Source organism: Schistocerca serialis, chromosome 3 (assembly GCF_023864345.2).
Source record: "Schistocerca serialis cubense isolate TAMUIC-IGC-003099 chromosome 3, iqSchSeri2.2, whole genome shotgun sequence".
Classification (NCBI taxonomy): Eukaryota; Metazoa; Arthropoda; class Insecta; order Orthoptera; family Acrididae; genus Schistocerca; species Schistocerca serialis.
Genome location: NC_064640.1, coordinates 259,972,561 through 259,984,564, shown reverse-complemented (window position 1 = coordinate 259,984,564; position 12,004 = coordinate 259,972,561). Strand labels below are relative to the sequence as shown.

Genomic DNA, 12,004 nt, shown 5'->3' with positions numbered 1-12,004 from the left:
TGCGCGGTCAACGACTGTGTCATCAAGACCATCAAAACTTGGGTAACTTCACTTGCAAGTATGTTAATCCACTTGTTTCTATAAAGTACACACATAAGCCTCGGAGCCGGGAGAGCGTCAGTATCAGCGTGTTACGGGTCCGCTGATATATTTAAAAACTATCAACCCACACATTTGTTTTCGGATTCACACATGCTGGCCAACTAAACCATGAGAGACTTCAAGGATTTACAAGGACATACATACGCGTCAAAAGAATGACAAAGTAGTAAGGTGTACATGAAACTAGTCTTGCAGCTCAGCACATTGTCTTTTCGCCTTTGAACTGTCACAACAAGAGCATTCTCTGCACCTAAGATACGCCGAAAGTCAGACCACTATTTAGACACCAGGGACTGATCTCGTGTTATAGCTGCTATTCTCGTAATGGTACACTGTGTCAGCATGGGCGGTAGTGTTATCCGTAGAACAAACTCTTCTGATTACTTTGTAAGTGTAAAATAGGTTCCTACTCTGCTCATAACCACTATTATTCATTTGAATATGTAATGCACTAAGCCCGTCACCGCTTTCTTGTGTTATATGCGTGAAACATGAAATCATAGTCGCTGCTACAGTTATCTACACATGCACTCCGCAAGCCACCGCACGGCGCACGGTGTTTGCCGGAGGGTAAATTGTGGACCAGTAACTACGGTAAACTGATTATAGAAAGGTTGCCAGTTGCTCCGCTTGTTCAGTATAGAAAATGTTTGGTACCCCGTTACTTCCTGTGCGTTTTTTTTTCGTCGAGCTAGATGAACTGTTTTTGAATTTCGCGCTCAGTTAATTCCAATTAAATGTTAATGGCTTTTCCAGGACACTATATCCAGTTCCTGCGTGAGTTTGTACCGTATGTTTTTAAGTAGAAGCACACCAGGTCAATAGATATGTTCGTACAGAGACGCATAGGGAAACAGGGAGGAATATTAGTCGTGGATCGCATCCATGCGCTTTGCACACCCTCCATGTTTGTTATCGCCAAGCGGTTTTAACCACCTGTTCCGGTGAATGCCAGCCTGATTCACCTACTATATTTGATTATGGTACCTTAACTGTCGACGTAACTTTTCTTTAAAGGGCTGAAACGACTCCAGGAAAATGATTCTAAATGTAAGTAGAGAAAACTTAGGTAATTAGAAGGAAAATAAAATTAAATGCACTAGAATGGATCGACAGAGGTGAAATCAGCGTAGATGCAATGTCATGAAATAATCTGTTCACTTGTGGTGATCCTTTTACGTAATGAATATTTTGCGTCAATTGAAAATTTGATACAAACCGAAATCCGGTTCGAGTACCATCATAAATTTTCAGTTTCCACTACATACTCTTAGAAGGCGAGAAAAAATCGCGCCAGGGAGAAACTTTATGCATGTGAAGGCTTCGATACAGCAGGTAAGATGGGATCATTCATTTTCTTGTTGGAATGTGGAGAAGCATTAGGTGCTGAAGGAAAGCTGGCACATTGCAGAAATATTACACTGATCAGCCAAAACATTGTGACCACTGCGTACCTCGACGTTGGATGACGCCTGAAGGCGTTGCGGGCATATGACGCAGTAACGAAAGCATGAAAGCGGAGCAGACATGGACGAGGTACCATCCTAGCGACAATGTCGGCTGTATATGGGAAAATCCATTGAGATAAGTGACTTTGACAAAGGGCAGATTATTATTATGCAGAGACTGAAGGATTACTTCGAAAACGGCGAAACTGGTCGAATGTTCACGTGCTACTGTCGTGAGCATCTACAGAAAGAGGCAGAAGGGCAGTGAAACTACCACTAGGCACTAAATGGTTGGATGTCCACGCGTCTTCACAGAACGTGCGGTTCGGAGTCTTTTCTGCTCTGTAAAGTAGGATAGATGGTTATCTGTGGTATCTCTGCAGAATGATCACAATGCTGGTGCACGCAAAGTGTTCGGGAGCACACCGTTCATAGTACATTGCTGAACATGGAGCCCTGCAGCAGACCACCTCTACTTGGTCACATGTTGAGCCAACGACATAGTTACGATTGCAGTGGACACGAGACCATCGGGACTCGACCGTCGATCAACGGGAGCGTGTCGGGTCTACGGGTGAATCACATTTTTGCTACTCTAGGTCGATGGTCATCTCCACAAAAGCAGTCATCGGAGTGAACGGCGATCCGAAACGTGTAGTGCACCACGGACACATGCTTGTGGGAGGAGTGTTATGCTATGGGAGACATTCTCCTGCGCTTGCAGGGGACCTGTGGTAGTAATCGATGACACGCTGACAACTGCGATCCATCTTCATACCTTCATGCTTGATATTTTCCCCCGACAGCAATGTCTTTCATCAGTATAATTGTCCGTATTTGAGGAGCATTATAATGAACTTTCGGCGACCAAATTGGCCTGATGTAAGTCCTATGGAACCCATCTGGGTCGCTATCGGGTGCCATCACTGCGTACGCGAATTAAGTGACCTGTGCATAGAAACATAATGCCACGCACCTACACAAACCTACCAACGAACTGTCTAATCCCTGATAAGCAGACTGATTTATTCCGTTTCGAAGACGGACAAACAAGCTATTAAACAAGTGGTTAAAATGTTTTGGCACATCAGTGTAGTTGCAGCTGAGAACTTTATTCGTAATAGCCTAGACTTAAGATAACGAGACACACAACTGTACAACAGACGCCATTCGGCCAGTATGGCGTTCCAAAATGTATGTTTCTGCTCGGAAAATTATAGCCTAGAACGTAGGTCATCAAAATAGACCACACAATGATATTCATGACATTAATACCCTGCATTTATGTAGATGTCTTTCTCAGAATGAATTTTTCAATTTGCAGCGGACTGAACGGATACGAAACTTCCTGGCAGATTAAAACTATATGCCGGAACGGGACTCGAATCCAGTACCTTTGCCTTTAGCGGGAAAGTGCTCTGCCGAATGAGTTACTCAAGCACGACTCACGACTCGTCCTCACAGCTTTATTTCCGCAAGTACCTCGTCCTCTACCTTCCAAACTGCACAGTATCTCCTGTGATACTTTGAGGACTATCACTCCTGGAATGAAAGATAGCTCTGTCGGTAGACCTCTTGCCCGCGAAAGACACAGATTCAGTTTTCGAGTCCTGGTCCGGCACACAGTTTAATTTGCCAGGAAGTCTGATGGAACTCTTGTTACGCCATCTTCAGATTTCATATCATTACATATTATGACCGTACACTACATACTTGTGCATAATGGTTTTTTCTGTGGTTTACATTGATTGTACACTGTGATACGTTTCTGACTTGTCTTGAGGAGAGGTCTTCGATTACTGAATGAAAAATATGGGCCGCGTGGGATTAGCCGAGCGGTCTAGGGCGCTGCAGTCACGGACTGAGCCACTGGTCCCGGCGGAGGTTCGAGTCCTCCCTCGGGCGAGTGTGTGTGTGTGTGTGTTTTTTGTCCTTGGATAATTTAGGTTAAGTAGCGTGTAAGCTTAGGGACTGATGACCTTAGCAGTTAAGTCCCATAAGATTTAACACATTTTTTTGAAAAATGTAGCGCTATTTAAAGACGACGAACGCCGTTCATATATTCGTAAGGAACAAATTTACGAATACAGCAATCGTGCTGGTTAATACCGCCCTAGCAGGTAAACAACATTTGCTTGAATTTTTTTTTGTTTTGCTTCTGTATAAGAAATTATTTGTGATGGTCAAGAAAATTGAGACTCTTGTATATGTAGATGGCGACAGCTGGTGCAGCACTATCATTTGCCGGCCTCTGTGACCGAGCGGTTCTAGGCGCTTGAGTCCGGAACCGCACTGCTGCTACGGTCGCCGGTTCCAATCCCTCACATATGTGTGATGTCCTTAGGTTAGTTAAGTTTAAGTAGTTCTAAGTTGTAGGGAACTGATGACCTCAGATCTTAAGCCCCATAGTGCTTAGAGCTATTTGAACAATTTTGAAGCACAATCATTGGATTCATTCGTGAAGAACGTGCATCGGTAAGCCTCCGTATCTGGTCGAATTTCCCTGAATTTGCCGTCGTGGTCATTTCACGAGATATACAACGTACTTTAATAGTGGCAACAAAACCAGCGAATGCATTTGAATCTACGTCGTTTATTCTTTTTAACATACGCTACCAGTTTCGACACCGAATGGTGTATCTTCAGGCCCCAAGCGTAACCTGCCATCTCCAACAGTTTTCATGTGCAATGAACAGAATCGTATGCAGCGGGCCAAAATTAACTAGACTGCGTACCTTCCGTGGAATGTCAAACGCTGGTTTTGTTATTACTCAAATACTTCGGGTCCAGTTGCAGTTCCAGTTTCCTTGATGGATTACCAGATAGCTATACAGCGTTTCTCAAACCTGTAGGGTTTCTATTCACGAAATAAAATGAAGATGAATTTTTTCATGGACATAATTGAGCTCATCGCAACTACTCGAAGTGACGACCGGCAATTCCAGTACTGGATAATACATTGACAGAACTGAACTCTGTATTCAAAATCTTTTAGCTCTACTGCTTGCACATGTTTCTTCGAAAGCTGTACTTAGTGCTCCGCCTGCACTCTCCACACTGTGTTTGCCGAAATGTGCATCTCACGAGCAAGTTTGTGGGTACTTATTGATCCAATATCGTTTCAAATTCCAGTGTGCGAACAATTATTTCCTGTCGAGAACGTTGGCCAGCTCTGTGGACTGTACGGACCAGTTTCTCGGAACTTTGTGTTCACAGCGACACACTTCTTTCAATCAGGATGACACTTGTTAGGAAATTTCTGTTTGCACAATCGTTCAACTCTCCGGGGACTACGTCCTGTTGTACCACGAATTAGCGCCTGCCTGCAAGTTCCTGTAATGAATAATGCCTCCATATCGGCAACCAGTCGTAAACCGCAAACACGCGAAAGTTCACCGTGCACAGACAGTGGTGTATCGTTTTTAACAGATCGCCACCAAAGTCAGATTGATAGTTAATTATGAAACATCAGCTGCTTACAGACAGGCGCCTCGTATAAAGTAGCTCCATATTTAGCAATTATATACAACTACTCGCTCACAGAAAGATCCGTACCTAAAGACTGTAAAAGTGCTCAAGTCACACCAATACCCAAAAAGGGAAGCAAGAGTAATCCGTTGAATTACAGGCCTATATCAATAACGTAGATTTGCAGTAGGGTTTTGGAACATATACTGTATTCGAACATTATGAAGTACCTCGAAGAAAACGGATTTATTGACACATAGCACGGTTTCAGAAGATATCGTTCTTGTGAAACACAACTAGCTCTTTATACTCATGAAGTAATACGTGCTATGGACAGAAGACGTCATATTCCATATTTTTAGATTTCCAGAAAGCTTTCGACACCGTTCCTCACAAGCGTCTTCTAACCAAACTACGGAGTATCGCCTAAGTTGTGCGACTGGATTCGTGATTTCCTGTCAGAAAGGTCACAGTTCGTAGTAATAGACGGAAAGTCATCGAGTAAAACAGAAGTAATATCCGGCGTTCCCGAAGGAAGTGTTACAGGCCCTCTATTGTTCCTGATCTATATTAACGACGTAGGAGACAATCTGAGTAGCCGTCTTAGATTTTTTGCAGATGATGCTGTCAATTACCGTCTTGTAAAGTCATCAGATGATCAAAACGATTTGCAAAATGATTTAGATAAGATATCTGTATGGTGCGAAAAGTGGCAATTGACCCTGAATAAGGAAAAGTTTGAAGTTATTCACACGAGTACTAAAAGAAATCAGCTAAATTTCAGTTACGCGATAAGTCACAAATCTGAAGGCTGTAAATTCAACTAAATACTTAGGGACTACAATTACAAATAACCTAAATTGGAACGATCACATAGATAATATTGTGGGTAGAGCAAACGAAAGACTGCGATTCATTGGCAGAACACTTATAAGGTGCAACAGGTCTACTGAAGAGATACACCACGCTTGTCCTCCCTATTCTGGAGTAATGCTGTGCGGTGTGGGATCCGCATCAGGTGGGACTGACGCATGAAATGAAGTACAAAGAAGGGCAGCTCGTTTTGTATTATCGCGGAATAGGGGAGATAGTATCACAGACATGATACATGAATTGGAGTGGCATTCATTAAAACAAAAGCCTTTTTCGTTGCGACGGGATCTTCTCATGAAATTTCGATCACCAATTTTCTTCTCCGATTGCGAAAACATCCTGTTGCCCCCCCCACCTACATACGGAGAAATGATCACGATAAAATAAGAGAGATCAGGGCTCGCACAGAAAAATTTAAGTGCTCGTTTTTCCCGCATGCCTTTAGAGAGTGGAACGGTAGAGAGACAGCTTGAAGGTGGTTCATCGAACCCTCTGCCAGGCACTTTATTGTGAATAGCAGAGAAATAATGTAGATGTAGATATGCATTGCTCATTCAACACCTCATGCCGCCTTAAATATTAATTTCCACCCATTGGTTCCTGGTCTCAAAATATTCAGTCTAGTGTCCGCTACCATCAGTTTTGACCGAAAATGCTTAGAAGTCCTGTGGTTGGAAGGAAGTAATTTGTTGCTTGATGTTTTTTAGAGAATACGCTCACAGAATTTCGACAGTAAGCCTCATCGTGCTGCACAGGACCGCTCTTGCAGCCTCAGTCACTGGAGTTGGATGAGGATCTAGGAGGAGGAGGAGGAGGAGGAGGAGGAGGAGGAGGAGGAGAGGGTAAAAGCTTCACTTTTAAGTATTCTCTCTCCTCTATTAATCTTAAACGGTAAGCATCTCAGAATAATGAACAATACTGAAGAATAAATTTCCTAAGTTTCTTCCAATGAATCCCGGTAAGATGTCTGTCTTTCCAGCTTACAGTTTTATGTAGTCGTTCTATTTTAAATGGTCTCTGACGTATACTCTTCGCTATCTGAAGCTCGTTACTGTTTCCAGTAACTGATCACCCATCGTACGATAAAAAAATGATTTTCACCTCTGATGTTTGTGTAATATGTTACGGTTTTTCCACGCTGGCGGCCAATTATCTTTCCCCTCATCAAGCATTAATATTCATGCACTGTGACTCCCACATTTGCAAAACATCCGCGAATAGCCACATGAAGCTCCCATGAAACCACACCTAACACACACACTTGGGCGGCGTATACTGCTGACATGGAAGCTACTATCGATATGCTATTTTCACATAATTGTGTGTAGGTAAGGACACGTATTTGCGACCAATACTCAGATTTTGAGACGTTGACGAAAGTGAAGTTTTTTTACAAGTTAAAATTTTTTTAACTGGCACAATGCCTATTGACAGTAAAATGCTGAAAGTAGCGTAGATGATAATGTTAGTGGTGTTTGTTGCAGGAAGCTAGTGCAAGTAGTTTACGAGTTATCGTATTGTTAGCACTGCAGACACCGACAACTGTTTGTTCCATCCTACTGCTTAGATGCTAGGCCACGATGTTATATTTGTTTACATTGTGTTACGTGTACTCTGCAACTGCATTCCGACGGTCCTGTCGCATTGTGTGGTAGTGGACGTAGTATGACGTGTTTGGAAGATGGTATTTTCCAATGCGAAAAAGGCGTACATACTTCTCGGTTAATAGTGAATGTAGGAAGTATACCGTTCGTTCGTGTATCGTGTACGGCGAAAGATAACCCAATGGACGTCAACCTCCTCAGTCTCTTCAAACAATCACAAATGATATGAAACGGCGTATTACTGCTGCCTGCGCTGCAGTTTACACTGAAATGCTAGAACATTTGCAGCAAAGGTTGCATGGCAGACTGCAAGCTTTTATTGTCGCTGGTGGTCGTCATCTTGAGCACGGGGTTTGAGGGTTCATTGGTTCTTTGCGTGTCAGATGCCGCAGAGGTACTGCATCCACCTTTGTCTTTCGTTTGTCCTAGGCAATGTCCCATTTAACAACACGACACCTCCGCAGACTTGTTAACATCTGTCTAGGGCTGCACATATGCACCCATGTGAAATTGACATTGGTTTCTGCGACAACATGCAAGAGACAACTGTCGGTGTTTGCAATGTTCAAACTGCGATATCTCAAACTGCTTGCACTAGACTCCTGCAACAAACAACTGACGTTCTAATTTAGTCTACTTTGATTGTTGTGCTGTCGATAGGCACTGCCCCATTTAAATACTTTTACTTTTTTTAAACAAACATCTGAAACTCTTAACACACTGTGTGTATGCTGCATAGGAGAGCCCTTGCCTACCATTCCAATCTGTGAAATCCGCATATCAATGGCGCCTTCCATTACTGAATGTATTTGCAGAGCAAGTTTTAGGTGATTCGCCCTGCGAACAGTAACGGTCCTTTTCTCTCGATATACGCCCGAAGCTACTTTCACAGCTGACGATTTCTCCGTGTTACTAACGGTGTGCTAGCCGTATTGGCTAGTCAGTCTTCAATACAATCACATGCATGGACTGTATTATACAAGCTCGTATTTTCGTCACTGGCCAACCCTGTGGAATCGCATCGAACACCTACAGTTAGTCAAGGAGGGCCGCATGTGGACACCACTTTTTGCTACCTTCTGGACCTTGTGAGATAGCAGACTGGGTTGACTTTTACAAAATCACTGAATCACTGTTTGCACAATCAATATTGACTCCTGAAGGAGATACATGTCCTGAAGAAGAGAAAAAAAATGAAGCACTCAGAAGACATGATATGATAAAAATCTAACTTTGTACACGTACACACCATCGGCGAATATGTAAATGATTTAGAGTTGAAATTGTTTGTTGACAGGTAGAACGGCCACCAGAATGCGTTAGTGTTATTAGTGTTTAGTATTGATACCAGACGTGGTAGGAGATGTAAGGAGTGTCAGTTGCTGCGTAATCATTGTTAAGGCCATGGAGATGACTCGTACTTATGTGAGACAGCATTATCAGTACCTTACAGACTGAAAGGGGCCTCATTGTGGGTCTCCAGCTGGCTGGCTGGTCGACAGTATCCACATTTGTGAGGCATTCGGATGTGATGATTGTCCGCTATCGGACTCCATGGAAACGTGAGGGCAGGTATAGTCGTAGCCAAGTTTTCGGTCGACCACTTACGACAAAAATGAAGCCTCACCGTATTGTGCACCAAGCACATCGTAACCCCTTCACATCTCTGCCAGCCACCCGAAAAAGAGTACATCCCACAATACTAGGCGCAGACCAGCAGCAGTCGCATTAGGGAATACCTTCCCATGCGTGAGGTGCCGTCCACACCACAACGCAAAGCTGGGTTTGGATTGGTGCCGTGAATAAGGAATATGGACTGCTGATGAATGGCGTCGCATTGTGTTAGCGACGAATCGCGGTTAATATCCTGGATGACCTACGTCGCCGAGTATGGCAGCGACGTGGGAAGGGGTCCTTTTCTGCAATGTTTTGGAGAGGCACTGGAGTGTTACTCCTGGCGTCATAGTGTGGGGAGCCATCGAGTTTGCTGTCAGGTCACGGCTGGTAGTAACTGAGGCAACACACAGCACAACATCCTGAGCTCTCAAGCGTTACATCCCATGCGACATTATCGTGGGGGCATTTTTCAAGAGGACAATGCTAGCACACACATCGAATCTGTCTATGAACTGTCTGCATGCTGTTGAACTATTCCTGTGGCCAGAAAGATCCGTAGTTGTGTTCTTGATAGAATGTGTGTGGGACCAGTTCAGGGCGTCCAATCGGTCTCAGTACCAGTACCCAGGATATCAAGGACCATTTGCAACAGTTGTGGGCAATCATGCTTCAGGAGAGGATACAACGGCTTTATGACACCATTCCCAATCGAATCAGTTCACGAATCCAGGCCAGAGTGGGTGCAACGTTATACTGATGAAGGGGCTCATACAAATTTGACTCCATTTTGTAATCGCTGTAGGAACATGACATACCGCCTCAATCCGTGAATTTTCATTTCGTTTCCTCCTCGGTGCTGCATTTGTCACGTCGTGTATTTTCGGTCTCTAATGGATCATAATACGCAACCATAAAACCTGTTTCATCATTCTGTAGTATACAGAGATCTTACGAAACTGCTCGCTCTGTTCCTCCACGAGATCCATGAGATCCATAGCGCTGTAGATAACGTGAAACCGTCCCGCACTGCCGTTTACTGAAAAAATGAGAGCTTACCGAGCATAGCATCAGATTTGCGACTGGATTCAAGACTTCCTTACATATAGAACTCAACACGTCGCTCTTAACGGAAAATCACTGACAGGTTTACTACTGAAATTTCGAGAGAGCACTTTCTGTGAAGAATCTGACAACATATTACTTCCTCCCAAATACATCTCGCGAAATGAATCTCCAGAGTACCCCAAGGAAGTGCGATAGGACAGTTACTGTTCATGTACATAAACTATCTAGCAGATAGCATCGGAAGCTTCCCGAGACTTCACAGTTGTCTGTAAGAAAACAGCAACGCCAGAAGACAGTATCGATATGCAGAACCACCTGCAGAGGACTGATGAATGCTACAGGCACTGGCAGTTGACCCTTAACGTAAATAAATGTCACATATTGCGCATACATAGAAAAAGAAATCGAATTTAAAAACACACTATCGATGACAAATTGCTGGAAACAGTATCTACTGTAAAATATCTAGGCGTACGTATCCAGAGCAGCCTGAAGTGGATAGATCACATAAAACAAATAGTAGGAAAAGGAGATGACAGACGAATTCATAGGAAGAATCGCTAGAAAATTTAGCTCATCCACGAAGGAAGTGACTTACAATGCGCTTTTACGACCGATTCTTGAGTATTGTTTATTACCTGGTAGTAGAATGTGTGTGTTGTGTCTGACAACATATTACTTCCTCCCAAATACATCTCGCGAAATGACTACGACGAGATAATTCGAGAAATTAGGGCTAATACGAAGTTTACCGACAATCATTCTTCCCGCGCGCCATTTGCGAGTGGAATGGGAAAAATAGGGAGGGGTGAATCAGGCAGTGGTACCTGAAGAGCCCTCCGCCACACACCGTTAGGTGGCTTCCGGAGTATAATACAGACTGATGTCAGAGGTAAGAGCCTAGTATTTTATGCGCATCCTTTAGACACTTTTCTATAAGTAAGTGTGCGCGCGGATAAGAGAAATACTATCTGTATGAACACCCCATCCCCAAGTCCTTTGACCGCAACCGCATCCGTAAGTCTTGGACCCACATCCGGATACTGAAGTTTATTTGAAGCATTTTAACCACTTTTACGCCACAGCTCCTGCTGTAAGCTTCCGTCTGGCCTGAAGTTTCGTCTGCTAAAGTCTACCTCCAACTTTGTAGCTCTGATGTGAATTTACGGCTGGGCATATTTAAATCTGTTACTTAGTTCCTTAATGCTAAGGAGCATAACGGGGAAGAAGTTTTCTCCAGCGAAGTATCAGCTGTCAGGTTTTCAGCTTTCTTCCTGTTCATGTCCACCTTTTGGCAAAGGTCGTTTCCAGTGGTGATACGAGGTTTTCGTTTACTTATGTATGCATCCCGTAGTTTTCACTAGTGTTGATTTGGGGATTCTTCCATTTTTAAGCGTAGAACGTGCCCCACAAGCGTCAATCTTCTTTCAGCAACAATGTGAAGGCTGCGTAGACTACTACTCAGCACACCATCATTTAAAATGTGGTAGCGATGACTGACCAAAATTCACCTTAAGTATCGTTGGTGAGAAACATAGGGCTTGTGTGCCGATTTTTACAGGTCTCGCATGTATATACAGCTATCGGTTTAATTATAGAGGAATGCAGCCTAAGCTTTGTGGATATACCCACAGAATATAATTACCATATGGACTGCATTCGTTGGAAGCCTGCGAAAGCTTTCTCAGTTTTGGTGCTAATGTTTGCATCTATGTGCCCATCATTATATATAAGCCTACCGAGATACGGAAATCCGTCAGCATCTTTTAGCACCTTCTGTTCCACAATAATTTGTTCAGACAGTTCCAATTTTTATGCACATTGTGT

General features: G+C 43.5%; 1 protein-coding gene across 1 annotated transcript in view; it reads left to right on the top strand.

Moving 5' to 3' along the window:
- Positions 1–12,004, top strand: part of LOC126470030 (dedicator of cytokinesis protein 3) — a 1,043,796-nt gene that overhangs the window by 704,570 nt on the left and 327,222 nt on the right. The gene's annotated exons all lie outside the window — the stretch shown is intronic.